The following is a 13634-nucleotide window of genomic DNA, read 5'->3' as shown; positions in this document are numbered from 1 at the left end:
CATGGAGCCACCCGGACACTTATCCTTTTATGTCGTGTTCATTTATAATCTCCTCCTTGTGCTTTTGTATTCATGAGTTTGACTTCGATACTTGAGATTTTCCTTTTAAATTCCTTTAGTGCACGAAGCAAATAGTCTTTTTCTTCTGTGTGTGTACACTCTTGATGCACCCTATCCAGCTACCTTTTCCTTTGTAGACTGTTTTCCTCCTTTATTGTTTACAATATTTGCTGGAGGAGGCAGGCTGGACCATGCCCTTCTATACTCTAGGAATATTGTTTCCTCTGAAATATGTTATAATAATTTTTTTAAAAAATTGAAAAGGCTATTTGCAGCTTGTCCAGCAGAGGGTGCTCATGAGCTTTGTGTTCCTCCCAGACCCAAGCGTTTCAGACCCCTGTGGAGTAGCAGCCCTTTGACATGGAAGAACTGTGTTTGGTGCATGAGTGCATTAACATTCCAGGAGTCCCCAATCCCAATTCTATCAGGACAAGGCAGATACAGTAAATGAGTGTAGTGAGTCTTCTGTAGAAAAAAGGAGGTGCAAGCGTCAGCCTTAGTGACAGGGACCACAGCGCACAGTGGGGCAGGGCGCAAAGGAAAAGAGAGAGCAGTATCAGGAGGGAATGCCAGATCTCCCCATTATCCAAGGCAAGCTGGACTTTTATCTCTTTCTAAGAGACTTCCCAATAGTTCAGTGTTAAAAAACTTTCTAATTACAGTTTCTGACGTTTGTAAAAGTGTGTATTTTTTTTTCTTTAAGAGAGGTCTTTACTTTGAGGCATGTGTGCTTGTCAGAGAGACAGAAAGTGGGAAATCACTCCCCAGGGGGATGGTCATGCCACAGTCCCTTCTCCTCTGTTCTCTTCTTGGGATTTTGGGCACGCACACACACGTGCCCAGCAGGAGTTTCAAGCCGCCGGGTCCAGGCCTCAGACTGTGGTGGGCCATGTGAGAATCCAGCAGTGTAACCATTACACCATCGGCTGGTCCCTGAATACAGTTTTTACAAACAGTAGTGAGGGAAATGCATACAAAGCCACAAGGAGGTGTCACTTCACACCCTTCTGGATGACCTTTAATAAAACAGAAGCAGCAACAAAACCAAAGAGAACCAAAAATAAATGCTCCTGAGGACGCGGGGAAATTGGAACCCACGTGCATTACCGATTGACGCATAAAACGGAATAGCCACTGTAGGGAACAGTGAACTGACTCCTCAAAAAACTAAACAGGGAACCAGCAGTTGGCGTAATGGCTATGTCGCTGGACTCCCACGTAGTCGACCGCGGTTCGTGTCCCGGACCCGGTGGCTTAAAAAAACTCACGCCGGGCGCGTGTGCATGCGTGCCCAAGATCCCAAGAGGAGAATAGAGGAGAAGGGATTGCAGCGTGACCATCCCATCCCCCCTGTGATTTCTCGCTTGCTGTCTCTAATGTCTCTCTGTCTGTCTGGTGAGCGCACACGCCCTACAGTGAAAATCTCTCAAAAAACAAAAACAAAAACAAAAACAAAAACAAACGAAACAAAGAGTTATCATGTGGTCCATCAATTCCACCTCTGGATAGATACCTAACAGCCCATGGCCTAGTGGGTCAGGCAGCCGGACACCACACAGCTCTCCATGGTTCAAGTCCTGACCCCGGCGACTTGAAACACACTTTGGGCCTGAAATCCCAGCGGGGTGGAGAAATGGCAGAGAAAGTAAAGCACCATGGAGGGGCCCCCTGCCTTTCCCTCTCTCTGTCTCTCTGTCTCTCTCTGGTGAGTACATGTGCCCTCTGGCAATACCGAAAAAGAAAGAAAGCAGGGACTCCAACAGTGACCCACACACCCATCATCACAGCAGCATTTGCTTGTTTGCTTGTTTTTGTTTATTTGTTTTGTCTTTTTTAAGGTTCTTACCACAGGCGTGTGCTCACTGGGGAGAGACAGGGAGAGACGTCCTTCAGGGGGGATGGTCAGCTGAAATTCCCTCTCCTCCATTCTCCAAAAAATGGAAGCTACCTATCCATCAGTGAGTGAGTGGATAAATGAAATGTGGTGTGTATGTACAGTGTGCAGCCTGAGGAAGGACGGATCTTCTTTTTTTTTGGAGAGGTTTTTGCTATAGGGCACGTGCCCTCGCCAGAAAGACAGAGAGAGACAGAGAGACAGAAAGCAAGAAATCATCCCCCAAGGGGGATGGCCACTCCGCAAACCCTTCTCCTCCGTTTTCCTCTCGGGATCTTGGGCACGCACGCACATGCGCCCGGTGTGAGTTTAAGCCACTGGGTCCAGGGCTCGAACCGTTGTCGACTACGTGGGAGTCCAGTGACATAGCCATTATGCCAACTGCTGGTCTCCAAAGGAAAGATATTCTAACACATGCTATGATATGGATGACTCGTAAAGATATTATACCAAGTGGGACCAGCAGTTAGCGTAATGGCTATGTCACTGGACTCCCATGTAGTCGACCGCAGTTCGAGTCCCAGACCCGGTGGCTTAAACTCACGCCAGGCGCGAGTGCATGTCTGCCCAGGATCCAGAGAGGAAAATGGAGGAGAAGGGATTGCGGCGTGGCCATCCCCCCTTTTTTTTATTTTTCACTTTCTGTCTCTCTGTCTCTGTCTGTCTGGCGAGCACACGTGCCCTATAGCAAAAACCTTTCAAAAAAAAAAGAAAAAGAAAACGATATTATGCCAAGCAAAATATGCCAGACACAAAAGAACAAATGTCGTGTGATTCCCCTTACATGAGGTACCTAGAGCAGTCAAATGTACAGAGACAGAAAACAGTGGTGGTTGTCAGGGCTGGGGTTAAGGAAAACGGGGGATTCGTGTTTAATGAGTACAGACTTTCAGTTTGGGGAGACGGAAAAGTTTGGGAGCTGGATGGTGGAAATACTTGCATGACAAAGTGAATGTATTTAATGCCATGGCACCATAGAGAGACAGAGAGAGATGAGGAGGCCCCACTCTGCCCCCCTCCCTCCTGGGGTATGGTCACACCACAATCCTTTCTCCCTCCTTTCGGGATTTTGGGCGCTCACACACACGTGCCCTGTGTATTTCTCAAACCGCCAAGCCCAGGACTTGAATTGGGTGGGTTGGCCGTGTCGGATCCAGCTACCTTAAACACCAGGCCATGGGCTGGCCCTAAAACATTTAAATAAACGTGTTCAGTCAAAAAATAGAAATAGAAATACAGAGAAATGAAATAGGAATGCAAGGTGGAGACGTTTCTGACAGAAGCTCACTCAGAGGGAAGGACTTCACGGCCACCGGCCTTCTCTCGGTCCGCCCTTCTGCCTGGGCCCTCGTAGCCCCCCACAGACTTCCTGCCCCACCAGGTCACACGGAACACTCGGACGCAGGGTCGCCGCCTCATTCCCGTCCCTCTCCCTTTGCAGTTTTGTCTCAGTTGCCCTGCTCCAGACTCCCCTTGCCAACCTTGTTTCTGCAGACCGCGGTTCTCAAGGTACTGACCAGTAGTCCCCAAATCTTGCATCCTCTAAAGAGTTTAATATCCACAAAAAATGATTGGATCTCTGGGATGACTCCGTGGCCAAGGGAGCTGGTCCCACACGACTGGCCATGTAGTTCAGGTCCCAGCACCGATGGTTCGAAAAACGCGCTGTGTGTGTGTGTGTGTGTGTGTGTGTGCTCCATCCTACAGCACAGAGAGGTGGAAGAGAAGGAGGGATTGCGGCCTGAGCACACTCCGGGGCGGGGGGGGCTTTTTCCCTCTTCCAATCTCTCTCTTTCTCTCTAGTGAGCATTTTTGGTTTCTGGCAAAAAAAAAATTTTTTTTAAGTTAAAAGAAATGTATTGGCTCTCCTATGCTTAATAATCACAGAGAGCCCCAAGCCAACGCACCACGATGTGGAAGGGTTCCTGAGGGTGATGGTTGTAGACCAGCTGAAGACCTTTCCCCAACGCGAGAGCAAAGATTTCTTTCCTACTTTTCCCCAGCGCTTTGTGTGAGTGTATTTTGTAACACTTTTCATCCAAAATTTGGGGACAGAAGGGAACGGCCCTCTAAGATAGGAAGGAACTTAAATTGGATGCTAAAGATCACGCTGCAAAAATTCACCCTTCACTCCCACCACAGAAAGTCTTACACTGGTGTCTCTCCTGTCACCGTGCTGTTGGGGGCGCGGGCCATCTTCCAAATCCTCATGTCATCACCAGAGTCTAGGGCTTTTTCTTTTTCTTTTAAATTTAATTTTGTTATTATTTTGTAAATAATTATTTTATTTGACTTCACTTATTTATTTAAATTTGACCAGAGAGGGACAGAGTGAGAGAACAAGAGAGAGAGAGAAAGAGAGAGAGAAAGTGAGAAAGCAAGCCACCAAGTCTGGGACTCAAACTGCAGTCGGCCAGGTGGGAGTTCAGTGCCCTTAGCCACAACACCACCTGCTGGCCAAAGAGAGACAAAGATGAAGAGACAGAGAAAGTGAGAGAGCAAGCCACCAGGCTCATGGACCCAAACCATGGCTGGCCATGTAGGAGTCCAGTGTCTTAAACACCACCTGCTGGCTGAAGTCTAAGACTTTCAACAATGCTTTCTCTCTCAGCCGCAGTGGGGAACCTAGGCTTCACAGTACTTATTTATTTTTTTAAGAGAGATTTTTGCTATAGGGAACATACGCTCGCTGGAGAGACACACACAAAGAGAGACAGAGAGACAGAAAGTGAGAAATCACCCCCAAGCGGGGGATGTCCACTCTGCAATCCCTTCTCTTTCATTCTCCCCTCGGGATTTTGGGCATGCATGCACATGTGCCCTGCATGAGTTTTAAGCCGCCGGATCCGGGACTTGAACCTTGGTTGACTATGTGGAAGTCCAATGATGTAACCATTATGCCATCTGCTGGCCCCCAGATTACTTTTTTATCCAGCATCATTTTTGCTTCCTCTTCATCTTGTCCTTCAAAAGTGTATACATTAAACATTATCATTAGTAATTGTACATCTTGTGAATTTTACCTCAATAAAAATATCATCAGTAGTTTGTTTTGAAAAACATATATACGCATTCGTCTGTATGAGATGATCTCTGTAGTGCTTCCTGGATGCTTTTCCCTCAGTTCAGTAATTCGGATTATTTTACATTATTAGGACAGGCATCATGCCCTGGAGGTGACCAGCCTGTCCTCGTCCCTGCCCTGCGGCCCAGCTTTCTCAGTAGGCTGTGGGGACATTTCCTGTTCTGCCCTCCTTGCTGTACCCTGTGGCTTCTGGCTGCAACTTCCCCTCCCTCCCCTCACCCAGCCCATCTGTTCCTCACTCCTGGCAGACAGGGTGGAGATGGGGTGTTCCTGAGCAAGGTGTGGGGTCTCCAGTCTGAGAGATGCCTCAACTGTTGAGTGGGACAAAGGCCATTGAGGCCCAGGGAGAGCGGGGCTGGCACTGCGGCTGTCTGCTCCTCTCCCGGGGGACAGTGACGTGACACTGCATCTTCCACACCTGGGACTGGAACCCTGAGACTGGCTGTGGTCAGGGACATGGTTACTGTGCTCTAGTGGCCACAGATGAACAGAACGTAGGTACGAAATATAATCCCCAAGGTCAATGGGGAATCCCTTCCTCAGTCCACCCCAAATAGTAACTGCTGTCTGAGCACCTGGGGCTCACAGTGGGCCTCGTGGGAGAGACCTATGAGGAGGACACGGCCCCACACGCATCTGTTTATCTACGGCCGCTGTGAGAGTGACGGGAGGAGGCATCAATTCTCCAGCAAGGGCAGCAGAGGCGGAGACTCGGGCAGGAACACAGGTGGAGCTAGGATGGGACTCCCCTGTCACTCGGGGCTGGGAAGGGGCCCTGGAGCCAAATGGAGAAGAGTCACCCATTACTTTCTCCCAGATGACCCCGACTTCTCCTCACAGAAAGGACCACGGCAGCTCTCCTGGTCTCTTTTATAAGGATAATTATTACATCATGCTCCTGTGTCCTAGTCACCTCCCAAAGGTCCTTCCTATTAATACCGTCACCTTGGGTTTTCAACATGTGAACGTTGGAGGGACACACACATTCAGTCTATATCAGACAGACAGATAATAGGCTAGATGATAGCTACTCGACAGATAGACACATGTATGAGGGGTCTTCAAAAATGCCACAGCAAACATGTACTAAGATCGGGACTCACAGCCTAGTGATTAAGGGAGCCAGATTCCACATGGCCAACCATGGTTCAAATTCCAGCCCTAGCAGCCTGAAAAACACACCAGGTTGGGGCTGGCAGGTGGTGTGGTGGTTAAGGGCACTGGACTCCCACAGGGCCGACTGGGGTTCGAGTCCTGGACCTGGCGGCTTGTTTTCTCATTTTTTCTCTCTTTCTTTCTCTCACTCTGTCCCTTTCTGGTCAAATCAAAATAAGTAAATAACTAAATAAAGTTAAATAAAATTATTTTTTAAAAAAATAGTAAGAAAGAAAACCACTCCAGGTATGTGTGCATGCATGCCCCATACCCTGACAGGAAGGACATTGAGGGGGGTGCAGTGGGCTCTGCTCCGTTGTGGTTGCTTTCCCCTACACTCTGTTTCTCTGTCTTTGGCAAACTCATGCGCCCTCTGGCAATAAAAGGAAGAGAGAAAGCGTGCATCATGAAACGCTACCCATGGCTTACAAAATTCTTTGTACCAAAATAAACTCGTACTTTAATTTCACTTTTCCACAAACTTTTTGATGCCCCCTCATACACATACACACCTACACACACACACACACACACACACACATTCCTGTGAAACTATCACACATTTTCAAGGTACACACCTTGAATATTTCTTTTCTTTTAAGAGATTTTTTGCTATAGGGCGCATGTGCTTGCTGGAGAGACAGAGAGACAGAGAGATAGAGAGAGAAAGTAAGAAGTCACCCCGGGGGGATGGCCGTGTTGCAATCCCTTCTCCATTCTCCTCTTAGGATTTTGGGCATGCATGCCCACACACTCAGCATGAGTTTTAAGCCACTGGGTCCGGGACTTGAACCACAGTTGCCCATGTGGGAGTGTGGGAGTCCAGCACCTCGACTGCTACACCACCTGCTGGCTCCCACCTTGAATACTTCTGTATTCCTTCCGTATTCTAGTTTATTCATGCCACATGGGCTGTACCCCTGCTCGGCTTACACCTCCCACACCCAGAGAAATGGCTACTCTGACGCCGTCGCTGCCCTCGGGCCAGGGTTCCCTATTAATGGAAGCACGCAGCATATGCAGTTTTTTTTTTTTTTTGAGAAGTTTTTGCTATAGGGTGCATACACTCACCAGAGAGAGACAGAAAGCAAGAAGTCACCCCCTTCCCCGAGGGGATGGCCACACCGCAATCCCTTCTCCTCCATTCTCCTCTTGGGATCTTGGGCACACACACACACGCACCTGGTGTGAGTTTAAGCCACCGGGTCCGGGACTTGAACCACGGTCGGTTACATGGGAGTTCAGTGACATAGCCATTATGCTAACTGCTGGTCCCAATTCTTCTTCTTCTTTTTTTTTTTTTTTAAGGTTTGCTATATGGCATGCACGCTCACCAGAGAGAAAGTGAGAAAGCAAGCCACCAGGTCCAGGACTTGAACCAGTCAGTCATGTGGGAGTCCAGAGCCCTTAACTACCATGCCAGCTGCTGGCTCTTTTATCGCTTCTTTTCGAAGTCCATTTGTTTATTTCTCCACGAGAAGCTGAGAGACCCCCGACATGATGTTCATACCACGATCCCCCTTCAGTCCCAGCAGCCAGACGGTGTGCACCCCCGGTGTGTGCAGGAAGACCCAGGACACAAGCGCAGGCCCGCCCTGAGCACACGGAGCACAGCGTACTGCTGCACCCCGCGCCCGGCCCTCGGCTCAATTTCAAGTGTGCTGTGTACGTTTGCAGCTTCCACCCACGGCTTCATTGGCACCACAGCGCTGATTTGACTCAATCGTTGTCATTCTACTTACTAAGAAACGTGCTCTGGAAGCCTTAAATTTATGTGTCCAGGGGCCAGCAGGGGGCATGGTGGTCGAGGCACTGGATTCCCACACGGCCAGCTGTGGTCCGAATTCTGGACCGGGCGGCTTAACGTTCAGGCCAGGCACAGGTGTTTGCATGCCCGAGATCTCAAGAGGAGAAGGGATTGCAGAGTGGCCATCCACCCCGATCGGTGATTTCTCACTTTCCCTGTCTCTCTTCAGTAAGTGCATGTGCCCTGTAACAAAAACCTAAAGAAACAAAACAAAACATTATGTTTCAAGCATAGCTGAATTCTCAGGTAGTTGGTGGCAAAAATATAAAAAGTCTCATAACTAGTTTACATACCTGATACATTTTGGATACCCTAAGATTTTTAAAAAACGATTCTTTATTTCCACTTGTTATTATTATTATTTTTTAATTTGACCAGAGAAAGAGAAGAAGGGAAAGTGAGAAAACAAGCCGCTAGGCCTGGGACTCAAACCACAGTCAGCCATGTGGGAATCCAGCGCCTTTAACCACACCACCTGCCGGCCCTGGTAGTTTGATATTATAAACATCTGTAAGCTAACTTTCTGAATTCAAGTTATCTGTCGTGTTTCTACATAAAATGCACTTTCAGCCAGCAGTGTCGATTGTGTCCACCCCGCAGTCGCCACGTGTGACCGGGGTCCTTCCGTCTCTTCTCTGTATTCTCTCTGTCGTCCGTGGTGTCTCCTGTGGTTGAGGTTTACCTGGATCCATTGATCTGTTCCTGCGTCGAAACCTTATTTTCTGTGACGTTGTGCTCTATCTTTATATCTCACACAGCCACCCACTCTTCCTGATCACCCTGGTTCTACTTACCAAGTTCTATTTCAGTATAAAATTGACAGTAGAGTCACCACGTTCTGCACAAATGACCTGGAGACTGCGTGGCGGGTAGCCTCAGTTCTGTAGCTAACGTAGAGTGTAGACTCAACATGTGTGTGCTTAACGTGGCGCATGTTCCAGTTTCCTTACATCTTAAATGCTCAGTATAGATTTAAAATTCCCTCCATCGACGTGATGTACAGTAGATTTGTGTTAGATGCATTTATTGGGTTGTAGGAAAAGTCGCGATGCATTTTCTTTTCTTTTCTTTTCTTTGAGAGAGGTTTTTTGCTATAGGGTGCATGCACTCGCTGCAGAGAGAGAAAGAGAGTGAGAGATCACTCCCTGGGGGGTGGCCACGCCACAATCCCCTCTCCTCCATTCTCCTCTCGGGATTCTGGGCACACATGCACACGTGCCTGGCATGAGTTCAAGTCATCGGGTCTGGGACTCGAACTGTGGTTGACCACGCTGGACAGCGATGTAACTATTACTCTATCTGCTGGTCCCAGTCACAACGCATGTTTACATAGAAAAAAATACATCATGACTTTTCCAACAACCTAATATACGTGGTTAGGTATATTCTAGGCATGTGATAATTTTTTTTTGAGAGGTTTTCGCTATAGGGGGCGTGCGCTCGCCAGACAGACAGAGAGACAGAGAGATAGAGAGACAGAGAGACAGAAAGCGAGAAATCACCCCCCAGGGGGAATGGTCACGCCGCAATCCCTTCTCCTCCATTCTCCTCTCGGGATCTTGGGCACGCACGCACATGCACCCGGAGTGAGTTTAAGCCACCGGGTCCGGGACGTGAACCACGGTCGACTACGCGGGAGTCCAGCGTGGTAGCTATTACAGCTAACTGCTGGTTCCCCTGATAATTTTTGGTGCTATTGTCAGTGACATTGTTTATAAAACTCCGTATTTGTTCACTCCTGTGATAGGGAAATACCATTGGTTTTCATAATCTGATCCGTCTCTAGCAGCCTTGCTAACTCTCTTTTGAAGCCCCAAAATACATCTATGCATACTTTTCAGATTTTTCTATAAAAGCAATTATATCATTTCTGGAAAAATTCCTTTTTCTTTTTAATTCTTATGTTGTTTACTAGTTTCTTTAGTGTATTTATCTCTTCCATAAGTGAGATGCAGAGAAAGCGAGAGAGGGAGTGTGTGGTGAGTACCCCTGAGGGGTCTTGGTGCCATGAGCCACCCGTAGCCTTCAGCCAGTTCCAGGTCAGGGGCAAGCACGTGCCCGGGATCCTCAGAGAGGTCTCTGGACTGCGATCGGGACCTTCCCCATGGACTGCCTGCCAGAGCGTCCACGTCACCTCGCACCCCATCGGCCCCCTTTGACTTACTTTTATTGGTTTACTGGGCTGAACCTCTGCTACTCCGGTAATTACAGTGTGTGCTGAAGACAGCCTTCTCCTTACGAACTTTCTGTTTACTCCCAGTTGGGTTTGAAGTCACCCAAGGCTCTTTGTTTCTCTGTTGTCTGTTTCTTTCTTGAGCTGCAATGAGTCAGGCGCTAAGTGAACAGCAGCCACCCGTGCCTTGAGCAGAGGGGGTTTAGCAGAGGGCTCTTGTCATTCATGGGTCAGGAGGCTGATGGAGCACGAAGCTCCTGAGACCACGCCTTGAGATTTGCTGGCCCGCCAGGTGCCATGAGTCTGGGCTGGGCACCCACACACCCACGCACCCACAGGAAGCCTGGCCTGAGGCCATGACTGCTTCCTTCCTTTGTCCCTGCCCTGCCCAGCCCAGACAGACTTGACCACAGCTTGTGGGGTGTGGGGGCTAACGCTGGTTATCTCTGTTCACTCGAACTCCGAGGCAGGGCAGGCCCAGATTTAGTGGAGCTTGCCCCTTATACAAATGTTGAGATCATTCCTGTGAATAAAAAATAATTCAGACTCTTGTTAACGGGGACAGGAATGAAGAGTCTCTCCAGGATTACTGGGACAGATTACTGGGACAGGTGCCAAGATGCCTGCAACAGGGCAGAGGTCAGTCTCCACTCCGGTCAGGGCAGAGACACAGGGGTTCGTAGCCAAGGAGCAGCGGTGCAGGTGTGGCCTGTGGGGGTGTCGGGGGACAGGAAATTACCAGGAGGATCAAGGGCAGGGAGATCTCGCTAAACCAGCTTAAAGGATTCTGGCTAAAAGCAGGCCAAGGTAGGGGGCTGGCAGGTGACGTGGTGGTTAAAGACACTGGACTCCCACGTAGCTGACTGTGGTTCAAGTCCTGGACCTGGCAGCTTGCTTTCTCACTTTCTCTCTCCCTCTTTCTCTCTCTCTGTACTCCTCTGGTCAAATTAAATAAATAATAATAGTAATAAAATTAAATAAAATGTTTTTAAAAGTTTAAAATAAGAAAAGCAGGCCAAGATAATCAGGTACCAAAGAGACAGATGAGAAATGTTACCAACGGTGGTGGGGAGGGGTTCTTGCCAAGTCCGACTCCACGGGATTCTTGTTACAACAGGTCCGAGGGCAAGGCCAGACTGAGAATAGCTCCAAGCAGCCTGTCAGAAGTCTGCTCAAGGAGACTCATTCTTCAGGGAAAACAATGACAGAAGTTGGGAGATATGTAGTTATTGATAGAGGTAAAATACATGTGTAAAATACGTAACATATATATTTAGAATGAGAAAACATATCACATCAAGGTGCAGGCTCTCTGGTGTACTGGCATGCTCCCCCTGTGGTTTTGACAGATACACTTCAGTCACCTTTGAATAGGAGAATAATTTTTTTCCTTAAATAATTTTTATTTAATTTTACTTATTATTATTATTTTAAACTTGCTGTAGGACACATGTGCCCCCAGGAGAGAGGGAAAGTGAGAATGCAAGCCACCAGGTCCGATCCACCGTGTGGGAGTGCAGCATCTTAACCACCGAGCCATCTGCTGACCCTGGGAGAATGATCTTTTTTTTTGGAGAGGTTTTTGCTATAGAGCATGTGTGCTCCCCAGAAAGACAGAGAGAGACAGAGAGTCAGAAAGCAAGAAATCACCCCCCTGGGGGGATGGCCACGCCACAATCCCTTCTCCTCCATTTTCCTCTCAGGATCTTGGGCACGCACACACGCAAACATACCCGGCGTGAGTTTGTCAACAGGTCTGGGACTCGAACCGCAGTCAACTACGTGGGAGTCCAACAACATAACCATTACGCTAACTGCTGGTCCCTGGGAGACTAATCTTGTAAAATAATTTTTATAGTCAGACTAGAAACAGAAGTTATTTTTTTTTCTGGCATGGTTGATTGACTTTTTTTAAGTTTCTTTCGTGAGAGTGAGTTTTTTGAGAGAAGCACCTTCACGAGGGTCTCACTCTGAGAGAGCCAGCCGGGATCATGGGGGTGTGCACCCAGCACACACACCTACTGGGACAATCCCGTCGTCTTCCACCCTCCACTGCCCACCCACCGCCTGCTACTTCTGAATTGAGAAACGTCCCTGATTCCCACAGCTCATCGGGAATAGCTTGTAAGATCTTTGCCTAAAAACCTGTAGGATCGTTGTTAGGTTTGGGACCCTTTTATCAAGTTTCTTTCATAAAAGAGCAGTAGGTTCCGGGTTATTTCCACACATTGTTGGGGCCCCTGCCAGGGTTTGGGAAGGGCCCCTGCAAGGGACGGGCCCTGCGGACCCAGCTTCACTAGCCTCCTGCGGGTGAATTTGCTTCTGTGCAGAGGGCCGGCCTTCTCAGCACCCTGCTTCCTGGGGAGGGGCCCCGGTGGTCCCTCCTCGCTGCCCCTGGAGATACTCAGGCCCCAGGAGTCTGGGCCTATAGTGTTCCCAGAACCTAGGGCGACGGTGCTTCAGCGCTCAGCTCCCCTCACGGGATTTGGGTCTGAAATTCCTTTCTTTCTCACCAGCAACTGAACGGATTTGAAAACATTTAGTCACATGTCTCCAGAACAGTAGCTGGTCCAGCAAGAAGGTGGGGTTGACGCACATCTCACCCAGTTACAGGACCCACTCCCAAGGAGATCTCGTCTCTATCTGGGCACACTCCCGGGGTGGCCTCGCTTTTGATGTAAACACTGGACAGTGATCCCGTCCAGATTAGTCTCTGGTCCCTTTCTGCTTGCAGAGTAGGGGGACAGGATGGGCCCCCACATCCCCCCCATAGCATGTGGCGCCCAAGTTCCCCTTCTGCCATGGCCGCAGTGCTCACTCACCAGCTTCCTGTGGAGGCTTCCTCACCTGACCACATTGGGGCGTGTCCGTCCCCAACTGAGGGACCTGGCCCGGCGGCCTGGCAGACACAGAGACATGCTGGCCCTGCTGCTGCTGCCCCTGCTCTGGGGGGGTGAGTGGGCCACAGGAGGGGGCCGGCCCGGGTGGGTGGAGGCCGGGGCTACAGTTGAGCCTGTGTTCCCCAGGGTCCCTGCAGAAGGACCCAGAGGACCAGATGCAGGAGTGGCTGACGGTGCAGGAGGGCCTGTGCGCCCTGGTGCCCTGCTCCTTCTCCTACCCCTGGACTGCCTGGGGTCCACTCTACATCTCCTGGTTCCGGGAAGGGTACCGTAAGCCGGTGGCCACGGACAACCCGGCCCAAACACAGGAGGAGACCTGGGGCCGATTCCACTTCCTTGGGAACTTCAGGACCAGAAACTGCTCCCTGCATATCAGCGACGCCAGGATGGCGGACACGGGGCGCTACTTCTTCCAAGTGGAGAGTGAGACGTCTGTTCAACGCACTTACAGGGACAAGCTGCTCAATCTGCAGGTGACAGGTACGGCCGGGTCCTGGGAGCGGACCTGGGTGTGGCGAAGCCCGCGTGGAGGGGACAGGATGGTGGGCACTGCACTCCTG

At 49.6% G+C, this 13634-nt stretch overlaps 1 protein-coding gene across 1 annotated transcript in view; it reads left to right on the top strand.

Moving 5' to 3' along the window:
* The window catches only part of LOC102482022 (sialic acid-binding Ig-like lectin 5), a 73071-nt gene that overhangs the window by 9176 nt on the left and 50261 nt on the right, over nucleotides 1–13634 (top strand).

This window comes from Tupaia chinensis, unplaced genomic scaffold (genome assembly GCF_000334495.1).
Source record: "Tupaia chinensis unplaced genomic scaffold, TupChi_1.0 Scaffold000559_1, whole genome shotgun sequence".
Classification (NCBI taxonomy): Eukaryota; Metazoa; Chordata; class Mammalia; order Scandentia; family Tupaiidae; genus Tupaia; species Tupaia belangeri.
This window is presented reverse-complemented; position numbering and strand designations above follow the sequence as displayed.